Source organism: Manacus candei, unplaced genomic scaffold (genome assembly GCF_025592945.1).
Source record: "Manacus candei isolate 608988 ecotype Guabito, Panama unplaced genomic scaffold, ASM2559294v1 h1tg000064l, whole genome shotgun sequence".
Lineage (NCBI taxonomy): Eukaryota > Metazoa > Chordata > Aves > Passeriformes > Pipridae > Manacus > Manacus candei.
The window spans coordinates 3,716,520-3,740,178 of record NW_026138112.1 but is presented as its reverse complement, the minus strand read 5'-3'; the positions used below and the strand labels follow the sequence as shown (position 1 = coordinate 3,740,178).

At 53.4% G+C, this 23,659-nt stretch overlaps 1 long non-coding RNA gene across 2 annotated transcripts; it reads right to left on the bottom strand.

Annotated features, from left to right (window-relative positions):
- Positions 1-6,848: 6,848 nt before the first annotated feature.
- Positions 6,849-23,409, bottom strand: LOC127478929 (uncharacterized). Of its 2 annotated transcripts, XR_007907408.1 has the most exons (17): positions 22,795-23,409; positions 22,037-22,270; positions 21,020-21,124; positions 20,590-20,895; positions 19,167-19,291; positions 18,717-18,846; positions 17,440-17,548; positions 17,014-17,319; positions 16,360-16,484; positions 15,913-16,041; positions 12,220-12,261; positions 11,825-11,961; positions 10,175-10,297; positions 9,634-9,756; positions 7,912-8,083; positions 7,113-7,180; positions 6,849-6,980 (listed from the first exon to the last, which is right to left on the bottom strand). It is a non-coding gene; the product is annotated as an uncharacterized LOC127478929 (long non-coding RNA). The 2 variants fall into 2 exon arrangements; XR_007907407.1 differs by lacking the exons at positions 6,849-6,980; positions 7,113-7,180; positions 7,912-8,083; ... (2 more) ...; positions 11,825-11,961; positions 12,220-12,261 and adding an exon at positions 12,913-14,160 and having other exon boundaries at positions 17,014-17,548.
- Positions 23,410-23,659: the final 250 nt, after the last annotated feature.

The following is a 23,659-nucleotide window of genomic DNA, read 5'->3' as shown; positions in this document are numbered from 1 at the left end:
GGTGAGACCTGAGGCTCTCCTTTCCCTCCCCCGTTTTCTCGGCAACTCGCACCGTCCCGGGGCAAACCCTCTGGTTTTTCAAAAGCCCATTGAAACGTTTCATTTTTATTTGCAGGCGGGGAGGGTCCTGCCTGGGAGGGAAACGGCTGCAGAAGAGGAAGCCAAGAAATGCTCCAACCGGACGCTGCCGCGCGAGTCAAAGGAGGGAAGGACCGCAGGGAAATAGTCAGGAAATGCGCTTTTATTCAATCTCTGCAGCTCTCCCTCCCCCGCACGAGCCCTTCGCAGCCACGGGCCGGGGAGCGCGGCCGGCTGGGCTGTGCCCGGCTGGGGACGGGCACCAATTCATCACTGCCCTGCTCAGGGAGGTTTTCCGGCCCCGTCCGGGATTCACCCAAAGGCTGCAAAGGTGCTCGTGCGACGTCCGAGCTCGTTTCCAGGGATAAAGGAGCCAACCCAGCCCGGAGGGGTCCCTCGCTCCGAGGCAAAGGCGTTGCTCGAGTGTCGCCGCCTGGTCCCGCCTGCGGGGGGGGCGTCTCCTCCAGGTGAGCGTTCGGAACCCAAAATGCCGGGGGGGGCTCAGGTCGGGGCCGCTTTTCGGGCCCGGAGCTGGACGGAGCCCTCGGCGGCTCCTGCTTCCCGCCAGGAACGTTCTCGGGGCTCGCTGAGCAGTCCCAGCTGGGCAGGGAACGCGGGCCGGGAGGAGGCCGGAGCGACAGAGAGCGACCCAGTCCTGCTTGGGCTTCCTATTGCCAGGGGATGGAGGAGATGTGCCCTGCACTGCCCTTCCTATTGCCAGGGGATGGAGGAGATGTGCCCTGGAGCTGTGCCCTGCACTGCCCTGCCGGGGCTCCCGGCGCTCCGGAGCTCAGGCAATCCCGCCCGCAGCCGCAGGACTCCCAGCACAGCCCGTGGCAGCCGGGATGGAGCAGCTCCGGGCCAGCGCTTCCATCGGCAACCAGACGGATTTGTCTGGCGAGCAGGGCTCGTCTGCCAAACGCACGTCCCAGGGGTGGGAACCGGCCACGGGCACTGCGGTGGGCACGGACAAAGGGCTGCCCGCGGCTCCTCAGCCGGGGGCTGCTCTGGACGGGCCCCCTGAGATGCCTCACCCTGGACACGCCCCAGCGCCAGCCCAGAAGGACCCAGAGAATCCAGCCGGCCCTTGGCAGTGTCGGCACGGCGGGGCTGCAGAGCAGCGCGGGCAGCCATTCCCAGGGCCCACCTCCCAGAGCTCCCCGCGCCCCCCGCGTGTGTCCCGCCCGCCCAAATCCCTGCCCTTCCAGCCGGAGCCCAGCAGCCAGCAGCAGCCTTAAAGCCAGGGCCATGTGCCCTCAGCGGCACTAAATCCCGAGCGAGAGCCCTCGGAGATGCCCGAAAAGAAAAGGGGATGCTCGGAGAAAGTTGGGCTTGGAGGCAATTCGCAGTTTTTCGGGGACCCAACCGCAACTGCAGAACCCGTGGACAGCTGGAACAGGTGGGGCAGAGCCGAGGTGCCCTGAAGGCAGGGATGTGCATCCCTTTTCTCGGGGAAAAGAACTCGCCGGGGCCGCTCCCGAGGCTCCGAAGGGACAGCGGCTTCCCGGCCGGAGAGACGTCCTCGCCCGTGCTCAGGGGCTGCCTCGCCCCGGGCCGGGAGCGCGTCCGGCCCCCGCCTTCTCCTGGGCCAACACATCCCCTGGAGCCCGGCCCGGGGCGGAGAATCGGCCCAATTCCAGCGAACTCGCTCAAGTCCCCCAGGGACACCAGCGGGGCCGGGGCAGGAGGGTTACAAACAGCAAAGTCTGGGCAACATCAACCTGGCCTTGTCCCGATCACGCTGAGCAAACCTGGAACCGCGGCTGCTTCCCGGCAAACCTGGCCTTAAAGCGGCAGCTCTGCAGGGGAATAACCGGGCTCCAGGAGGCACTGGGAGGCTGTTCCAGCAGGAATTCCCCATGGAATTGCGGGCTGTAGGTAGAATTCATCCAAACCTGGGCCCCCCGCAAAGCCCCTGCACTGAGAGATCTTGGCAGCCTGAGGGAGGGCATTGTCTGCATCCCAGCAACCAGCATCTCCCAAGGGGACAATCCAAGTCCCAACCAACTCCTTTTGTCTTTCCCCAGGGACAGTTCTTCTTTACTCCCAGCAGGTTCCCTAAGGAGCCAGATACTCCAACAATCCCCTCGTTTGACTTTCTAGGTGAATTGTGCACAAACCAGTCCCCCATTCCCTATCCAGGCTGTAAGTGCTCGTGCCCTTGGCACAGATGGCTCTGGCTGGGCAGGAACTGAGAGCAGGACACGGGGCAGAGTGGATCAGCTGCCCAGGGAACCTCCAGCAGATGAAGCTACGGGATCCTTATTGCAATCAAGGGAACACATTCTGTGTCTGGCGGAAGCCGGGAGCCAAAGCAGATCCAGCCTGGCCAGGCTGGGGGCAGCAGTTGGATCCACTCTGGGGGAAAGCCCTGTGCCTGCCAGGAGCTCTGACTCTGTTTGTCCTGCCAGCTCCTGACCAGTGTCAGGGGCCCTGGGAGGGATTCAGGATCCAAAGAAACCCCAAATCCTACTGCAGAATTCAATCAAAGGAAGAAAGCCATTCTTGTCATAAAAAGCTTAAAAAGCTGTTAAAAGTTCTAGGACAACACTACTGGGATTCCCAGTTTCCTTATTAGTGCACGTGGTTCGATTTCAATGTATCTTTAGTCCCTCAATGAGCAGCTTGGAGAACTTCCCCTGAGATTTAGAGGCTGAGCAGGGTTTGCTTTGGATTGCCTGGCACCTCTGGCTCCAGCTGGTGCAAACACAACTTGGGCCAATGATCTGTGCCTACTGTGTCCCTGTGGGCAGTGCCAGGCTGGGGACAGGCACACGGAGCTGGCAGCACTCTCTGCCCCAAACAGCCTTGGGTGGCAGCGCAGCCCCAGGGATCGAGGGGGGCTGGAGGCGGCCCAGGAAAGGCCCCCCCGCTCCCCCCGGGCAGCTCCACAGCCCCCCTGCCCTCTCTGCCACGGGGGCCCCGCTGCTCCCCCGGCTGGCACAGAGCCCCCTGCCCATGGCTGGCAAATCAGGGCCAGGGCTCGGCCTCGCTCCAGCCCCCCACACAGGAGCAACTCAGGGCTCAGCCCAACATTTCCCTGCTTGGCCACTGCAGAGACCCTCAGTTCACCTCAACACATTCCTTCTCTTCCCAGCAGATCACCTGAACTTTAACACCCCCAGTTTTCTGTGTCTCTCACCACTCATCACCTCAGGTTACCTCAATGTGTTCATTCCCTGCTCTGGAGAGAATCAACCCCCTTTTTAACCCTGAAACTTTCCCCTTCTAGCCCACTCCTGATTACCTCTTCTTGAACACAAGAGTCATTCTCTTCCCTAGAGATTACCTTCTTTTTAACCCCAGAGTCTTCCCTACCTGCACACTCCTGATTACCTCTTTTGGACCTCCAAATATTCATTCTCTGCCCTGCAGATTTGCTCAGGTTTCACCCTCAGAAATTCCTCTGCCTCTCCCCTACTGACTGCCTCACTTTGTTCCAAAATGTTCCTTCTCTCTGCTACACATTGCCACAGATTTGACCCCCACAATTTTCCCTACCTCTCCACAGCTGATCACCTCATGTATACCTAAATATGTTCCTGCTCTACCCTACAGACCCCCTCAAGTTTACTCTCAAAACTTTCCCTACCTGCTCACCACTGACTACCTCCTTTTGACCTCTAAATATTCATTCTCCACCCTGGAGAGTTTCTCAAGTGTTACCTGTCCACTGATGACTGCCTTAGTTGATCCCAAAATGTTCATTCTCTCTGCCAGACACTGCCACACATTTTACCCTCAGAATCCTCTCTGGCCTGCTGGAGTGTCCACTCCTGGTTGCCTCCTCTGCACCTCTCAGGATTCCATCTGGACCCTGGAGATTACCTCAAAGGTTTCTGCCCTAAATGTCCCCACCTGGCCACCACTGATTCCCTCAGTTGACCTCATGATGTCCTTTCTGTCCCCTGGAGATCATGGCCAGGCTTCACGAACGAAGATTTGGGAAGGGCTCTACCCACCTTTGTCACAAGCGTGCTGGTGGCTAAAAAGGTCAATATTAGACAGGCACGACCGGTTGCAAAAGGCACAGCAGAGAGACTCCTTAGGTGGTAAATTCTGCAAGACACGGTTCTTTCTGCGGTGTCTTTTCTCCTCAGGGGTGATCCTGCTGCGTTCTCAAAGGCATCAGCAGCGTCAGAGATGCTGTGTCTCCAGACCTCCCGACTGGAGGCCAGAGCAGACCAGTTATGATGATCAATATGGCCAAGGCTGAGATGTTGTTTCAGGGAGACCTTGTGTCTTCTCTTCGGGGCTCCTCTCTTGCGGCAGCCGGTGGCAAGTTCACCGTAGAGCAGGATCTTAGGGAGGGGGTGGTTGGTCCTTCATCCTGGAGACATGTCCTGCCCAGTGCAGCTGTGTTCTCAGCAACATGGCCTCAATGCTTGGGACTGCTGCTTGTTCTAGAACAGATGGATTAGTCACATCATCTGACCAGTGAATGTTTAGGAGTGTACAGAGGTAACCTCATTCAAAACCCCCAGAGTTTTAACTCAAAATATTCGTTCTCTGTCCTGGACATTACCTCAAGTTTTACCCCTGTAATTTTCCCCATATGTCCACAACTGATTACCCCAGTTTACCTCATGGTGTACATTCTCTCTGCTTCATGTGACCTCAAAGTTTACAAACAGAAATTTTCCCTACCTGCCCAACAACTGACTGCCTCACTTTACCCCAAGGTATTCATTCTCTCTGCTACAGATTTTACTCCCAAAATTCTCCTTACCTACCCACATGTAATCAGCTCATTTGTACAAATACATGTTCATTCTCTACTCTGTGGGCTACCCCAAGTTTACCCTAAAACACTCCCCAACTGTCCACCACTGAGTACCTCATTTATCCTTCAAAATATTCAGTCTCTGCCCTGGACATTTCCTCAAGTTTTACCCCCAGAGGTTTCCCCCCATCCTGCCCACTGCTGACTGCCTCAGTGTCCATCAGGAGGTACATCCTCTCTGCTACAGGTGACCTCACACTGCATTTTCCCCAGTCCTCCACATCTCAGCAACTCACTTCTACATCAAGATGTTCATTCTCCACCCAGCAGACCACCTCCAGTTCACTCTCAACACTTTCCCCACCTGTCCAACACCCAGTAACTCATGTTCACCTCAGAAGATTCACCCTCTGCCCTGCAGATTCCCACAAGTTTTAGCCCCCACATTTTCCCTGGAGGTCCGCAAGGTTTACCCCAGTTTACCCCAGGAGGTGCATTCTCTCTTCTCCACGTGTCCACTGATTTTACAAACAGAAATTTCCCTACCTGCCCACCACTGACTGCCTCACTGGACCTCAAAAGGCTCATTTTCTCCCCTAGGTGACATCCAGACTTATCCTCAGAGTTTTCCCTGCCTGCAAACTACTTATTACTTCATTTTTACCTCCAAAGATTTGTCCTCTGCCACAGAGATTACCTCAAAGTTTCCCCAAAACCTCCTTACCTGTCCACTACTGATTACCCCAGTTTACCCCATGAGGTGCATTCTCTCTGCTGCACATTACTTCAGGTTTGACAAACAAAACTTTCCCTCCCTGCCCACTACTGACTGCCTCACCTTACCCCAAAAGATTCATTCTCTCTGGGACAGATTGCCCCACATTTTACTCCCAACATCTGCCTTACCTGTCCATGCCTGACCAGCTTGTTTGTACCTACAGAGGGTCATTCTGCACCCCACAGACACCTCAGGCTTATCTCAAACCTCTCCAGACCTCTCTGCCATCGAGTGCCTCATCTTTACCTCAACAGGTTCCTTCTCTTCCCAGCAGATCACCTGAACTTTAACACCCACAATTTTCTCTGTCTCTCACCACTCATCACCTCAGGTTACCTCAGTGTGTTCATTCCCTGTCCTGGAGAGAATCAACCTCCTTTTTAACCCCCACAGATTTGACCCTCACAATTTTCCCTACAAGTCCTCCACTGAGTACCTCATGTTCACCTCTCAATATTCATTCTCTGCTGTGCAGATTACCTCAGATATTTCCCACCCAATTTTCCCTACGAGTCCACAACTGATTACCCCAGTTTACCTCAGGATGTACATTCTCTGCTCCACGTGACCTCAAATTTTACAAACAGAATTTTTCCCTACCTGCCCAACACTGACTGCCTCACTTTACCCCAAGGTATTCATTCTCTCTGCTACAGATTGCCCAGATTTTACTCCCAAAATTCTCCTTACCTACCCACATGTAATCAGCTCATTTGTACAAATACATGTTCATTCTCTACTCTGTGGGATACCCCAAGTTTTCCCTAAAACACTCCCCAGCTGTCCACCACTGAGTACCTCATTTATCCTTCAAAATATTCAGTCTCTGCCCTGGACGTTTCCTCAAGTTTTACCCCCAGAGGTTTCCCCCCGTCCTGCCCACTGCTGACTGCCTCAGTGTCCATCAGGAGGTACATCCTCTCTGCTACAGGTGACCTGAAATATTACAAACACAAATTTTCCCTACCTGCCCACCACTGACTGCCTCACTTTATCTCTAAATGGTCCTTCTGTTCTCTACAGATGAGATCAACTCTTACACCCAACATTTCCCTTCCTCTACATCACCCATTTTCTCTTCCTGACGCCCCACATTTCCATTCCATCCCTACACATTCCCTGAGTGTTTCCCTCCCAAGCATCCTTCCCTTCTTCCCTCTTTAAGAACTCACACTCCAGCCCCAGGCTCTCCACTCCCCCCTCAGTGGGACCCCTCCAAAATGCCACCTCCCTCCCCTCTGCAGCACCTCACCTTTTCCTTCAGAAACAGTTGATGGGTCCCCTCGAAATTATCCCAAGTTTGCAGCTACAAATGTCACCTCTGTCCCTGCCTGTTCTCCCAGGTTTCCCCAGCTGGGAGCTGCAAGGAATTCAGGCCAGTGAATGGACATCAGGGAACAGCTGTACATGCAAAGGCAGAAAGAGAAGATCTGTCAGCAAAAGGCACAAAGAGGGGGACAGGTTTCAGAAAACATTTCTGCAATCTAATGAATAACTCTTTCCAGTTTCCCAGGGAGAAGAACAGGAACTCACAGCCACCAAGGCCTGACAGTGCCCTGCAGCCAGAGCTCAGCACACATCCAGAGAGGCAATTCCAGCATCTAAAAGAAAAAAAAAAAAAAAGAAGAAAAAAATGATTTATTTTGGTTTAAAGTTACTTTAAGTTGTTCCAAGCAAAGCAAGCCTTGCTTTGGTTTCAGTTGGGTGAACAGTGAGCGGTGGGCACAGGGCACGTCATTAATGCCCAGGGGATGGGGCTTTGTGGGGGAAGAGCAGCTGATGGAGTTGCCCAGTCCAATTCCTGCCCAAGGCCTGACTGGCCCAGGACAAACCCTCTGGCAGGCAGTGGGTTTGTTCCCTCTAATGGTCAGTGCCCCGTGTGTCCCTGTGGGCAGTGCCAGGCTGGGGACAGGCACACAGAGCTGGCAGCACTCTCTGCTCCAAAGACACTTCTGGGCTCCTTGGCAAACTGCCTCTGACACTTGGTTTTCTCCAGAAGAAATTAAGGAATTGCTCCTGGCAGTTTGGAGATGAAGTTATCCCAAAGGGAAGGAAAGAACAAATATTCCTGTCAGAGCCCTTGGGATCTGCTGGGCTGAATTGGGAAGGGCCCACTATCTGCAGAGCAAATACAGGACAACCTCAATCACAAAGCCCAGACTGTCAAGTGGGGTGTGAAAGCACCACTGGGACAAACCTCCACTCTCCTGATTCTTTTCAGGGGCTGCTCCAATCCAGCTCTGAAGCTGCCAAGCCCAAACTGTCCCCAGCGCTCTGGAACAACAGGATCTTCCCAGGGATGATGTACTGGAAACACAGCCCTCATTCTCACCCTCCACACGCTCCCAGGCTCACCCCAAATTCAGGACAAGGGGCCAAAGGCCACTCGGGCCGGGGCTCTCTCTGTCTCTGCGGGCTCAGGGACTGCAGCCACCAGGGCCCTCCAGCACGGACAGCCTGGACCCAGAGCAGATCCCTGGGGATTAGCAGCATCCTGGGCACCCCTGGAGACAGAAACCATCAGCCTCTGGGATAGCACTTCATTGCCAGCACACACAGCCTGCCAAATTTAGGGGGGCAGCTCTCGGACCACAAAGCCAGTCTGAGCCAGTTCTCCTGGGCACCAACACGGACTCCACAAACCCACAGGAATGACAATCTTCTGCTGCTTTGACAAACTTCAGCCCAGCTTTGCAAACCTCAGTCCCTGCAGCTCCTGCTCTCCAGAGCCCCGTTCAGGGCTGGCTCCAGTTCCCTGGAGAACCTGCCCCAGCCCCACTCTGGGCCAGCCTGAGCAGAAGGCACTGGGCTGCACAAGGAAGAACCCTCCCCTGGCTGCTGCAGCTGGAGGGAGATCCAGCTCCCAATGGAACCCTGGGAACAGCCTCCCAGATAGTCTCTACCCACCCCTTGGCAATGGCTCAGAATGGCAGCAGCTCCAGTGCCAGCTGGGTCCCTGCACGAGTCCTTGTCCCAGCCCTGCCACACGGACACCCACGGGAGACACCCACGGGCACACAGGCCTTGCTTGCACAACTCCTCACCCACAGCTGAGGGAAAGCCACAAGATTAAGAAATACCCTGGGCTGAGAGCACTCATCACTCCAGTCCATCAGGACTTGGAGGCAGTTGGGTAGGCAACAGACCCAAATTCTAATCCTACCTCTAAATTTCTAACAGGTTCTCTTAGAACGATCCTGGACAGGAACTCAGACAACAGAACCCATAGACTGCACAAGCAATAACAGAAGGTTTGCCATGAAGAACAGGAGTTCCTTGTTTTCCTTAACACTCTGGGACTGGAGGACCCAATCTTTGCAACCAAGGGACACCAGAGGTGTGATTAATACTTAAACCTCTCCCCCATGGTTCTGTCTCAGAGAACTGGGCCAGCCCTGAGCTACTCCCAGGTGCCTGCAGTGCTTTGGGGAGGGGCAGGACGATGCCCCACTTCTGCTTGGAAACATTCCAGATGAGGAAAAGCCACTTCCCTTCTCTCTTTCTGACCCAGAACCAGAACAGTCCTGTCAGACAACACGGACTATGCACAGAAGGCCCGAGTCAGTGGGGGAAAAAGCCTAAACAAACCAAACCACCCCAAATTTCAAGATAAAAACACGCTGCTTCTTTAACAGGAGCACACCAAACTCATTGAAGGCAGAGAGGATATTACAAACAAACAAATAAACAAACAAAAGACCCAAAAAGATGCTTTGCAGTGATACATTCCCTGCTTGATCATTCCAAAGGAAGTTCTCCACGGATCAGAAGCAAGTACCAACACTTGCTTGTCCTCTGTTGAAAATTAATGACTTGAGGGGCTGGACATGTCCAGTGAGGGTTCAGGGGTCTGGTGGGTCCTTTCTGGCTGATCCTGACCGGCCCAGGCCAAACCCAACCACCCCCATCGCTGCTCCATCCCAAACCCGGGGACAACATTCAGACAGTTTGGAAATACTCCCCTTCCCTGCTACTCCGTCCTTCCTTACACATCCAGTGCCCAGGGAGCAAATGCCAACAGGCAGGAGGAGAGAAAGGTGTCCCTCTGACTTACCCCACCCCACGGGCAGCACCAGGAGCCCCCAGCCCGGCCGGCGGGGCTGCAGCCTCTTGCCTTTGGCTGCTCCCAGCCCAGGGCACTTGGCAGAGCTGGGCTGGATCAGGGCTTTGGCCTGGCCTGCAAGAGAGGAGAACAAGGCAATTAAGTGCACTGGGCAAGTCAAAGGCTCCTGCCCTTCACTCTTCTCTTCAATGGCTCACTAGAGAGTTTGAGCCATGAAAAATCCAGGGGGGACAACAAATGAAACGTGGCCTTTTCCAGCATCTTTATTCCTCTCTACTTCAGACACTAAAAGGAGGCTCATCTTTCTTACTGCATTCCTTGCCCCACTTGAACAGAACCTTCTTCATTCCAAACCCCCCTTGGGAGTTAGTCAATCCTCTGCCATTGGACTTTGGGCAAAGGAAGAGACACCTGGGATGCTGGAGCCCAGGAAATGAGGGAGAGGAAGCTGACAGGGAGAGGATTCAAGGCACTCCAGAACTCAGAAATATGTTCATGCCTTGCCAGCCCACCCCAATTCTCTGCCACCCACCTGAGCTGGGCAGGTGAGGCCAAGGCTCCCCTTCCTCCTGCCAATCACTGTCCCAGCACACGGATCCCCGTGCTGGGCAGCACTTGGAAAAACTTGGGAAAGGCAAAAGGAAAATGGCACTGCCTGTCAGAAAACAAGTGTCCGTGAACAAACCTTCTGGACAAATTTAATCCCATCCCTCTGCTCCAATAAACACAGGGCAGGCAGGTCTCTCCAGCCCAGGGAGAACAGGAAGGAGAACTGCAGGAACACAGGCAGGCACAGGCAGCTCTTGGCACTTCTTCCCTGCAGACCTCTCTGCACCTGGGGCTCTTGGCACTTCATTTATAAAGAAGGGGGGGACAGCAGCCCAGGAATGCCCCTCAAAAACAGGGCCCTGGGTAGCTGGAGATTAGAGGAGGGGAGTTGGGAGGGGAGACACAGAGAGAGAACAGGAACAGGGGTTGTATGGGAACAGGCTGGGTGTCCAGCAGGGAGGGGAAACACAGGAGGCTGGAGGAATGCAGGGGGTGAGCACGAGCCTGCCTTGGATGGATCCTTTTCCCCTTTGCTCAGGGGCCTCAACTCCACCCTCTCTGAGAGCAGTAGGGAACTGCTGCAGGGGAAGAGTTCCTTTAGGCACAGGCAGTGATGCAGCCACTGGGGTAGGGGAAGAGGGGACAGGAACTGAGAGCAACTGGCACAAAACTGACACAATCACCACTGAAAGGGACTTTATTGAGCTGCAACACAAACACAGTCACAGCAGGCCAGGGCCAGAGGTGCCCACAGCACCACCAACACAGCAGCTGGGCTTGCAGGAACACCATCTACTCAAGTTATGGAGCCAGGGGCTGACAGTTGGGATCCATCCGAAAGATGCTCTCAGGCAGCAGGGCCGAGTCCTGCCCAGTCACTGCACAGTTCAGCCCCAGCACCAGTGGCATTTTCTGCCTCTCCCTCCAATATCATTTGGGACCCAACAGTTCAATGCTGGGGAATTTTAGCTTCATCAATGTTTTACAAAGTTGTGCTTCCTGAGAACTGGTGCATTTTTGAGTCTTCCTGACTCTTCCAGTGCTGCACTTGCCAGGATCCTTTGGGCCTGGTGTTTTGCTGAGAGACAGGGCACTGCAGGAAGCAACTTCCCACCAGTCATGGAATAATAGGAACAGCTTAAACAAACCCAATCCAACACCTGGGATACAGATTTAGGGGATACAACAGGAAAGGAGCAAGGCATCCCATCCTGAGTGCCCCAGAGACAGAACTGTGGCTCAGCAGAAATGCCTCCCCCACGGCCCCCTCCGCTCCCCCCCAGCCCACACGGCAGCCCCGGGGCAGCCGATCCCGCAGGCTCCGGCACTGGGACAATTCCTGCGGGTGCCTCCACCCCAGGGGAGGCTGCGGGGCGGCTCCAAGGGGGTCCCGCTGGCCAGGCTCTGCCCAACAAAGCCGGCTTTAGGCCAGGCCTGGCACTGTGGGGCCGTGGGCACGGGCAGGTTCCGTGAGCTCCCCGTTGGCCACCCCTGGAGCGCTGGGCAGGCGCCCCGGCGGGGCCAAGGGTGGAGGGCACGGAACAGCTGCACACACCTTGGCTGCCTTTGCCCAGCACACACTCACTGCACCTGCAGCCTTTAGCCAGGGCCCCTGAGCACACACAGCCCTTACCCTGCTCCTCAGGGCCAGCAGCCCCGGGGCTCAATTCTCAGCCAACTTCTCATCCTTTCCTTTGCTCCTTTGATCCCTGGGCAGGGCAGAGACACGGGAGAAGCACCTTCCTGTCATTGATCCCAGAGACAGCAACTCTGTTGTTCATAAAGTCAGTACAATAATTACTGGGATTAGTGGATGGATTAAAGTGTTCAAAAACTTTGTAGCAGGTGGTGAGAATCCTGTAAATATGTCCCACCACTGGGGAGCAGGGAGTTGTTCTAACCTGATGCCCAAAGGTCACTAATTGACCCCTATAGTTACTGTTTGCATTTGGTGATCAAGTCAAGTCTTATTTCAAATTTGCAGGGCAATAATTTGCACCTACATACAAAAATCCCTAGTTTACTTACACTGAAGTGTGTTATTTTTCCAGCACGATATCAGTCGGTGCACTGCAGCAATTCAGGAGACAAAATCCAGTTAATTTTTGCAATCCAGGATGTGAATACGGTCCTCCAGATCAGTTCATTGGTACCCATTAAGTCATTCTCTGCCTTATTTCTTTGTATTACAATATACACACCATGGCATGGACTACTTTTGCCTCCCCCCGTCGCGACTCTGGCACGGGTTAGATGCTCCTGCTTTCCAAAAGTGCTTCCCACTGAGAGATTTGGCTGACCCAGCCGTGAGCCATGCATGCTCCCTCTCTTCTCCCAGCACTTGCTTTGGGGCTTTTCCCCATTTCCCAGTGATATGTGTTCACTGCCCAGGGGATCTACACTTGCTGCTTAAACCACAGGGCCGTTGGCAACTCCCTCCCGAGGCCTCGCTCCTGCCCCGACCCCTGCTCTGGCTCTGGCTTGGATCCACCATCTCCATTCCATGGTGCTGCCTTCCTGAGCATGGCCTGGCCTGTGCACCCTGGAGGAGCTTTGTACCCAAGGCCTTAGGGGGATTTCAGGCCCTCTTATCATTTGTTGTTCCCACTAAAGCCCAAGAACATACTCAGAGCCACTTCTCCAACAGGGTCTATCTTGGGCTGGCTTCCAGTAACTTCCTATCCCCAAACCCTAAGGGCACTTCCTTCCTACCTGGAACAGTTCCTTGGGATACATGCCTGGAATAAAGACAAGTGCCACAAACATTCAAACACACAAAATATCTTTATTGCAGTGAGAATAATAATAATAATAAACTTAGCAAAGAGAATCAAAAGTTAAAAAAGGATACAAATGAACTACCTTAGCATGTGGCATTAAAACAAATACTAAGAACAGCATTCAATACAGTATAATATTAACACGCTATTTGGTTAGTAAAAGGGGAAATTAAAGGGAAAATATTATGAATACTAAATAAAGGGTATTAAAGGAACACTAAAGGATATTTAAAGTCTTCCTTCTCAGTGGCTTCCCATCACTAAACTGTGCCTACCCCCCAGACAGGCAGGGCTGTCAGGACCTGCAGCAGCTGGTCGGTGCCCATCCCTTCGCGGGCGTCCCCGCGGAGCAACACAGGCTCGGTGGCAGGATGAGGATCGCTCAGCTCAGCAGTCCTGACAGCCCATTTTTATCAGCTCCACATTACACCACGTAGGGCCAGGACGCAGTGTAAGGGGAGGCCTGAATGGCAGCCAAACCCCGCCTGAGCATTGCCTGATGGCAACAGTCTGGGCCTGCCCTACTTGGAGGGCAAGGGGCCAGCGACCCCTGCCCACAGCATCTTCCTCTCACCATCATCTTTCTCACCCCTGGGTATGACCTCTACCCTTGTGTTTCATGGGCAGAGGTATCTATCTGGCAATATGTAGCAGAACCAAGGAAGAACTCAGCTCTCAGAACAGGGGATATCAGGCTGACTTGCTGAAAAGCACAATGGACCTTACAATTAGCTTGTGCCATCAAGTTACATTGTACCAGACTCGAGCCGGTTTCACATCCTAATAGGATTTCTTTCTCACACCTCTATGCTCCATTGATCATCTCATTCAAAAGTTCCCCCCTTACATTACCCTACTTCTGCCAGAGGCTCCAAGGGGCATCATTAGCACTGGCAGGAACCTTTAGTTCCCCCTCTCTGGCTCGTATTGGCCACAGGTCCAGAGCCTGTTGAATTGCTCCCTGAGCTGTTTCTCCTGGCTGCTCATTTCCCACTCAAATTCACACTTCTGTCCTGGGACTTTATGGCACGGGCCAAGGATTGGTCCCAAAGGAGGACCTTCTTGTCACCAAAAGCCAAACAAACCAATAAACTGCTGGGCTTCCACCTTGCTCTGGGGGTGACAAAGCCTCAAGTCACTTGCCTAGTCCTGGGCAACACTTCCTGGGGACCACAACGCCACTGAGTTCCTAAAAATACCACAGGTTGGGGAGGTGCTTGAATTCTGTCTGGATTAACTCCCCCCCTTTCTTTCCACGTGCTGCACTACTCACTCTAATGGTGCTTGTACTCCCCGAACCACTCCCTCACCCATCCAACCATCCCTTGTCCCCTCTCTGACAAGGACAGTGGGTCCAGGTGTTCTGCCACACTCCCAGGGCAGAGGGTGGGACTGTGGAGCCACCCTTGAGGGGGGAAACGTGCCCAGGGAAAGGGAACTGCCCTCAGTGTTCCCCAGCACAAGGCAGCCCTTGGAAATATCCACTGCAATGGGACACTCAGGGACAGCAACAAGCACTGCACAAGGCTGCTCTGGCACAGGACCAATTTGAAGCTCAGTTTTTCTCTGGACCACTTCACTTGGTTTCCCACCTCATCCTGCAGTCAAAACTTGCTGCCCTTGCAACTTTTTAGGGTGACCATAAATTAAAGAGGCCTCTGCTCCAGCACCCACCAGGGCCTGAACCGTCTGACAGGATCCATTTTTCCAGGGAATTCAAAGCTCCACCTGAGGACCAGGGTCTTTTCTCACCCATCCTTCTGCTGGAGCCTGGCCTCCATCTCACTCTGCTTTCAGTTCTTTCCAGGGTTACAACATTTGCAGCCCAGGCCCTGGGTGGAGCTCGGCATCCTGATCCCATCCCTCCTGGCCCCCGGAACCGCTGACTCAGCAATGGAGTTTGGCAAAGAGACAAACTGAGGAATTCCCCAATGTTTTCCCAGTTTAACCCCTGTCACACCAATCACCTTAACACTGCCAGTCCTTAATTCTCCCTCGATTGGGTTAAGGACTGAGGAAGTCAGACCTGCGTCTGACCAGGACATGTGCAAACCAAATGCTGGGGACTGGAACACACACTTTACACTCCTGCAGCTCTTACCCTTACAGTCAAGAGAAAACAGCCAATTGGACCATCACTGCTCATTTCTTAATCCCAATCCCACACTTCCTTTGCAGTTGGAGCACCACTTTTAGAACCCAATTACAGGCCATTAGAAAGCTCCCTGTCTAGCATAGACAGCTACACCTGGGATACTCTCAGCAATGCCTGAATCCATTGCAGGGACCTTGCTTTGAGCTCCCCAGGGCCGGGCACCCCAAGGATCTCCCCGAATAATCCTTTCGATGCGCGCTGGAGTCCTCGGGGTGCCCCAACCCGGGGGAAACCAACAGCACTGTCCCTCCAGGGGGCCCAATTTGGTCCCAAAATGCAGGGGGATCTTGCCTGTGTCCCAGACTGGTCCGGGGATCTGAGGCCCTTCCCGAGAAAATCTCGGTGCCGGCGTGAAGGGCCAGAGATCCCTTGGAGCCACGGGAGAGCAGGCACAGAGTCCCTCCTGCAGGGCCAATTCTGCTGCCTGAACTCAGCTCTTCAAAGAAGCCTCTAAGATGCAGCTGGTGAGGTTTAGAAGCCAGGAATTCCTTGCTTTACAACATCCTGCCATGATCCCAGCCCACTGGGTGTCCTGGCAATCAGCTCCCAAAGGGCACACACAGGTATCTCCACTGCAGCTGATGGGAGGGGTCAGCATTACATGAGGGTTCATTTTCCTTCCCTGCATTCCTGTTCCATATTCAGGACATTTTCCAGCACTTACTACCATACACTCCTACCCTTAGAAGGTTCCCAAGGGGCTTCACCGAGGGCCTTCGCAGCTCTGCTCTGTCTGGAGCCCTCATAGTCCTCAGTGCCTGCCTTAGGAACCTCAACACAACTCACCTGCTTACACAGGCACTTGGTGCTGCTTGGCTGCTGCCTCACTTCCCTTCTTCCTTCTTTCTTCACCTCCCTTGTTGGTCCCTTTAAATCCCTTGGCTCAGCTCTGTGCAGTTTCCAGGCTACATCCCACTGCAAAAAGGATTAGCTCTTGTTACATCTCAACACTCAGATATCATTCCCACTTTTTTCCTGACACTTGGCCATTAGGCCAGTGTCTCATGATTTAAAGCAGAGTTTGACTCCTCAGTGACAACAGCTACAGCCCTGAATCATAACACAGGCTGAGACACAAACACGGATGGGAACTCTGAAGGATCCACTTTGTTCTGCTCACCAACCAAAAGGAGCTTTCTGAACTCAAGAAGAAGAGACTCAACATCCTTTTTCTGCAACTTTGGCTGCTATAGATGTGACCCACAAGACCTGGAAAGGCCCTTCCCACTTCACCTGCAGGGCTGGCAGTGCCACCACTGGACACGGACCCAGTGGCTGGGCAGGAACGGAGGGGCTGGAGCGTCCAATCCATCGGCCCAGGCGGCACCAGGAGTTCCTGGAGTTCCTGAGGGGAGAGCCTCAAGCCAACAAAGGATTATGGAGATCGTTTTAAACTTTAATAGGTATATCTCCTGGAATATGGGGACTTGGATAAGGCCTCTACTGGTGCAACAAGGACACACTCAAGGCTATCTATTAAAAGCATCTACTAGCACTCAAAAGCTGTCACTATCCTTCTTTCAGGGGCAACTCAGGAAACTGTTGGCCAAGAGCCTCCAGGAGGATTTCCAGCTTTTGGGGCTCTCTTTTAACTATTTTTCCCATCACTCTAGCTGGAACTATCACCTGCCCTACAGGGGGAACAGCCCACAAAGTTCACCTGCAGGGATGCCATTAATTGAAAGTTCCTTGTCAGGGGGGTCACTGCACACCTTGTCCTTTGTTTGCCCTCCCCACCAAAGATGCTTCCAACAGTTCTGAGAGATCTGGCAGACCCAGAGTTCTCCTCAGGGAATGCTTTAGCTGCTTAAAGGCTGCCCTTGCACCATCTAGCCAAGGCAGCAAATGCTTACAGGCTGTTCTTAAAAGCTGGTATAACAGTCTTACCACACATCCAGAGGGAGCAATCCAGAGTCCACCCCGTCCTACCATTCCCAGGAAGGCAGTTCATAGGCTGTCTGGGGCTAAGGGAGAAGTCAGGTGGCTTCTCTACTTCCTTTCCCCTTTCCAGATTTTCTCCTTCAAAGGCAAAGGTTTCTTGGCTTTCCTTGCTCAAGGAGATGCAGCAAAGGCCATCTTTTAAATCCAATACTGGAAACTCCTCGAGATTGTCATTCAAGGTGGTTCTCTCAGGTCCTGCACTCATCAATCATCTTGGCCATTGGTTCCTTGGCAGGTTCTTGCATTCACGTCCTACAAGCAAACCAGGATGAGCCAGTTTAGCTGTTACTGCAACCAATCCAAGCAGGAATTCTGATTTTAAAGGATACTGGGTTTGCCTTACCCATATAGATCCCACATCAGGGGTAATACCTACAGGTTCTGCCCTCTTCCACTCTCCTGGAACTCCACTAGCCCACACCACAGGAACAACTGCAGCTGCCACTTCAGTCGGGACCTTGCTGCTGACAGGAGTTACTCCCTGCACAACAAGAGCTGCTGCTTTGACACATTTAGTTCCAGCAATTACAGTTTCAATATCCCCAGTTTTCAATTTCATTTCTGCCTCAACTTTTCCAATCAATCTCTTCCTAGCACAGGTTTGGCTGAGTTTGGCAAACACACAAACTCAGGAACCACCCAATGTTTCCCCAGTTTAACTCCTGTCACACCAATCCCCTTAACACTGCCAGTCCTTAATTCTCCCTCGATTGGGTTAAGGACTGAGGAAGTTGGACCTGTGTCTGACCAGGACATGTGCAAACCAAATGCTGGGGACTGGAACACACACCTTGCACTCCTGCAGCTCTTACCATTACATTCAAGAGAAAACAGCCAATTGGACCATCACTGCTCATTTCTTAATCCCAATCCCACACTTCCTTTGCAGTTGGAGCACCACTTTTAGAACCCAATTACAGGCCATTAGAGAGCTCCATGTCTAGCATGGACAGCTACACCTGGGATACTCTCAGCAATGCCTGAATCCATGGCAGGGACCTTGCTTTGAGCTCCCCAGGGCCGGGCACCCCAAGGATCTCCCCGAATAATCCTTTCGGTGCGCGCTGGAGTCCTCGGGGTGCCCCAACCCGGGGGGCACCAACAGCACTGTCCCTCCAGGGGGGCCCAATTTGGTCCCAAAATGCAGGGGGATCTTGCCTGTGTTCCAGACTGGTCCGGGGATCTGAGGCCCTTCCCGAGAAAATCTCGGTGCCGGCGTGAAGGGCTAGAGATCCCTTGGAGCCACGGCAGAGCAGGCACAGAGTCCCTCCTGCAGGGCCAATTCTGCTGCCTGAACTCAGCTCTTCAAAGAAGCCTCTAAGACTCAGTTGGAGAGGTTTAGAAGCCAGGCAACCTTTTATTCCTGTGCTCTTGAATCATTCCACCCCGCCAGGTCTCCTGGCAATCAGCTCCCAAAGGGCACACACAGAGCTATCTCCACTGCAGCTGATATGGCAACATTACAGGAGGATTCATTTTTGTTCTCTGCATTCCTGTTCCACATTCAGGGCATTATCCAACACTTACTACCATACACACCTACCCTTAGAAGGTTTCCAAGGGGCTTCACCGAGGGCCTTTGCAGGTCTGCTCTGTCTGGAGCCCTCAAAGTCCTCAGTGCCTGCCTTAGGAACCTCAACACAACTCACCTGTTTACAGTGTAACTTAGTGCTGCTTGTCTACTGCCTCACTTCCCTTCTTCCTTCTTTCTTCACCTCCCTTGGTAAGTCCCGTTAAATCCCTTGGCTCAGCTCTGTGCAGTTTCCAGGCTAAATCCCACTGCAAAAATGATTAGCTCTTGTTACATCTCAACACTCACATATCATTCCCACTTTTTTCTGACACTTGGCCATTAGGCCAGTGTCTCATGATTTAAAGCAGAGTTTGACTCCTCAGTGACAACAACAGCTACAGCCCTGAATCATAACACAGGCTGAGACACAAACACGGATGGGAACTCTGAAGGATCCACTTTGTTCTGCTCACCAATCAAAAGGAGCTTTCCTAATTCAGGAATAATAGACCCCAGGTCCTTTTTCTGCAACTTTGGCTGCTATAGATGTGACCCACAAGACCTGGAAAGGCCCTTCCCACTTCACCTGCAGGGCTGGCAGTGCCACCACTGGACACGGACCCAGTGGCTGGGCAGGAACGGAGGGGCTGGGGCGTCCAATCCATCGGCCCAGGCGGCACCAGGAGTTCCTGGAGTTCCTGAGGGGAGAGCCTCAAGCCAACAAAGGATTATGGAGATCGTTTTAAATTTTAATATGCATATCTCCTGGAATATGGGGACTTTAAAGCCAAGTGCCAGGTCCTGCACTTTGGCCACAACAACCCCATGCAGCGCTACAGGCTGGGCACAGAGTGGCTGGAAAGCAGCCAGGCAGAGAGGGACCTGGGGGTACTAATTGACAGGAAGCTCAACATGAGCCAACAGTGTGCCCAGGTGGCCAAGAAGGCCAATGGGATCTTGTCCTGTATCAAAAATAGCGTGGCCAGCAGGACCAGGGAAGTGATCCTTCCCCTGTACTCTGCGTTGGTGAGGCCACACCTTGAGTATTGTGTTCAGTTCTGGGCCCCTCAGTTCAGGAAGGATATTGAGGTGCTGGAGCGGGTCCAGAGAAGAGCAACAAGGCTGGTGAAGGGACTGGAGCATAAGTCCTATGGGGAGAGGCTGAGGGAGCTGGGGTTGTTTAGCCTGGAGAAGAGGAGGCTCAGAGGTGACCTCATCACCGTCTATAACTACCTGAAGGGAAGTTCTAGCCAGGTGGGGGTTGGTCTCTTCTCTCAGGCACTCAGCAATAGGACAAGGGGGCATGGGCTTAAGCTCCGCCAGGGGAAATTTAAGTTGGATATTAGGAGAAAATTCTTTACAGAGAGAGTGATCAGGCATTGGAATGGGCTGCCCAGAGAGGTGGCGGATTCACCATCCCTGGAGATTTTTAAACGCAGATCGGACGTGGCCCTGAGCGCCATGATCTAGTAAATGGACTGGATTTGGACCAAGGGTTGGACTCGATCTCTGAGGTATTTTCCAACCCAACTGATTCTATGATTCTATGATTTGACAAGGCCTACTGGTGCAACAAGGACACACTCAAGGCTATCTATTAAAAGCATCTACTAGCACTCAAAAGCTGTCACTATCCTTCTTTCAGGGGCAATGCAGGAAACTCTCTTTGCCAAGAGCCTCCAGGAGGATTTCCAGCTTTTGGGGCTCCCTTTTAACTATTTTTCCCATCACTCTAGCTGGAACTATCACCTGCCCTACAGGATGAACAGCCCACAAAGTTCACTTGCAGGGATGCCATTAACTCAAAGTCCCTTCTCAGGGGGTCACTGCACACCTTGCCCTTTGTTTGCCCTCCCCAGCAAAAATGCTTCCAACAGTTCTGAGAGATCTGGCAGACCCAGAGCTCTCCTCAGGGAATGCTTTAGCTGCTTAAAGGCTGCCCTTGCACCATCTAGCCAAGGCAGCAAATGCTTACAGGCTGTTCTTAAAAGCTGGTATAAAAGTCTTACCACACATCCAGAGGGAGCAATCCAGAGTCCACCCCGTCCTACCATTCCCAGGAAGACAGTTCATGGGCTGTCTGGGGCTAAGGGAGAAGTCAGGTGGCTTCTCTTCTTCCTTTCCCCTTTCCAGATTTTCTCCTTCAAAGGCAAAGATTTCTTGGCTTTCCTTGCTCAAGGAGATGCAGCAAAGGCCATCTTTTAAATCCAATACTGGAAACTCCTTGAGATTGTCATTCAAGGTGGTTCTCTCAGGTCCTGCACTCATCAATCATCTTGGCCATTGGTTCCTTGGCAGGTTCTTGCCTTCACATCCTACAAGCAAACCAGGATGAGCCAGTTTAGCTGTTACTGCAACCAATCCAAGCTGGAATTCTCATTTTAAAGGACACTGGCTTTGCCTTACCCATATAGATCCCACATCAGGGGTAATACCTACAGGTTCTGCCCTCTTCCACTCTCCTGGAACTCCACTAGCCCACACCACAGGAACAACTGCAGCTGCCACTTCAGTCGGGACCTTGCTGCTGACAGGAGTTACTCCCTGCACAACAAGAGCTGCTGCTTTGACACATTTAGTTCCAGCAATTACAGTTTCAATATCCCCAGTTTTCAATTTCGTTTCTGCCTCAACTTTTCCACTCAATCCCTTCCTAGCACAGGTTTGGGTGAGTTTGGCAAACAGACAAACTGAAGAATTCCCTAATGTTTTCCCAATTTAACCCCTGTCACACCACTCACCTTAACACTGCCAGTCCTTAATTCTCCCTCAATTGGGTTAAGGACTGAGGAAGTTGGACCTGTGTCTGACCTGTCTAGCATGGACAGCTACACCTGGGATACTCTCAGCAATGCCTGAATCCATTGCAGGGACCTTGCTTTGAGCTCCCCAGGGCCGGGCACCCCGAGGATCTCCCCGAATAATCCTTTCGGTGCGCGCTGGAGTCCTCGGGGTGCCCCAACCCGGGGGGCACCAACAGCACTGTCCCTCCAGGGGGGCCCAATTTGGTCCCAAAATGCAGGGGGATCTTGCCTGTGTCCCAGACTGGTCCGGGGATCTGAGGCCCTTCCCGAGAAAATCTCGGTGCCGGCGTGAAGGGCCAGAGATCCCTTGGAGCCACGGGAGAGCAGGCACAGAGTCCCTCCTGCAGGGCCAATTCTGCTGCCTGAACTCAGCTCTTCAAAGAAACTTCTAAGACTCAATTGGTTACTTTTAGAAGCCAGGCATTCCTACACACTATGAGATATTTTAAAAACTTACTGACTGAAAAAACATAAAGCTTTTATCAGTGACATCTGATCTCAAACAGACAGCTCCTTTCTCCTTTCAGTACAAAATTATTTTCACGGAATCATTTAATAGGAAGTGCCCAGGAACCCCAGACTGTGCTTTCTAGAGCAGAAAATAAACAGAGGGAAGGAGCTTTGCATGAGTGTAACATACTCCAGAACACACCTGACTTTAGTTTTACTCTTGATGTTCAAATATAGCAGAAGACAAAAACTCCAGCAGGAGAGCTGGCACATTACCCATGGTACCCTGAAAGTCCACCTTGAGAGAGCTGGAGAAAAATCGCAGTTGTGCCAGTCCCTTTTGCCTGCAGATGGCTGGGGATCCTCTCCATCCACCTCATGCTCTCCCAACAGCAGAAAGGGTGACCTCGGGGACACGGTGGCACTCGACATCCTGCTGAGAGAGCAAGGAAACCTTTAGCAGAAAGGGCAGTTGGAATCTAAAACTTCCTTTCCTGGGAGCTTTGTGAAGCCTGCAACCAAGAGGGGGGAAATTTGCAGCTCCTTTGGGGCAGGTGTCAACAGAGGCCAACAGAGCTTTCACCTTTTTCAGACAACTGTGCCCCTTTTGGCTCCCTGGCAGCTCCAATGGCACCAGAACCCCCTTCCAGCACACCCACGGCTGTCACACACAGGCACCCACACACCTTTGCTCCAGTCCACACGTTGCCAACATTTCCTCACCCTGCACATCCCAAGGGCAGTAGTTTTGCTAGAGAGCACAGCAACCCCCCTGTCCTCACAAACTGCCTCCCTGCAAAAAAAGGAATCATTTCTCCTGGACACTTCGCCCACAGTCAAGGGCTTTTCAAATGTGCTCAGGGTCCCTCCCAGCTTCTGCCTGTCCTTGCATTTCAAGGCATGGGCATGTTTCAGCAGCAGAACCCAGCTCCTCACTGGCAGTAGAAGCCCTGCTCTTACCTGGACAGACTCCCGGGCTCGGCACAGCTGTGGCTCATGGAGCAGCTTCCCAAGGCCCTTCTCTCTTCCGGCAGGAAGCACAACTCGCCTCCACTCCCCAGCACCAGGGGAAACCACGAGCCAGGCTGCAAATTGACACAGAACGAGCAAAAAGCATTAATGCAGCACCAAAAAAAACCAAGCTGAAGCAGTCTTTGTCTCGTAAGCCTGCACAGGGAAAGGGCTTGGAATTCCAAAGCAAAACTTGAGACACCCAGAGAGCACCAGCCCCGCAGTCCTGCCACGGCTCCCCCAGGGTCACCCGGCAGGGAAGGGCTTTACCCGGCCCCCGCTGCCCAGCACAAGGCGCCCCTAAACGCCCCCCGGCTCCCCCGGTCCATAAACCCAGCGGCCAAGGCGCTCTCCCCTCCGCAGCCCGGGCAGCAGCGGGGCCGCACCCTCAGCCCTCACACACAACCGCCCGCACCCGCCCCGCCGGCCCTTTATACCGCGGGCCGGCAGCGCTGCCCAATCAGCACTCGAGCGCCGCCGCCCAATCCCAGCCCGCCTGTCCCCGCGGCCCCGCCCCGCCCGCTCCGCTCCGGGAGATCGGGAACTGGGGCCGGGAACCTGCTGCTGGGGGAGACACCCTGCACATGGAATTGCACACGGGCACCTGAACCCCGGGCCATTTTCTTGCCTCGGCAAGGCCCTGCGTTGCTCCCAGTCACAGGAAATCTCTGTTTCCCTGCCCATCCCTGGAGACGGGTGGCCCCTAAAATCCCCGGCAATCAGGAAGCCCAGGCTGCAGGAGCTGGCGGGACCCAGTGGCCGTGTGTGCTGTGTGACACCGTGTCCTGCAGCCCCACGGACCTGCACAGCAGGG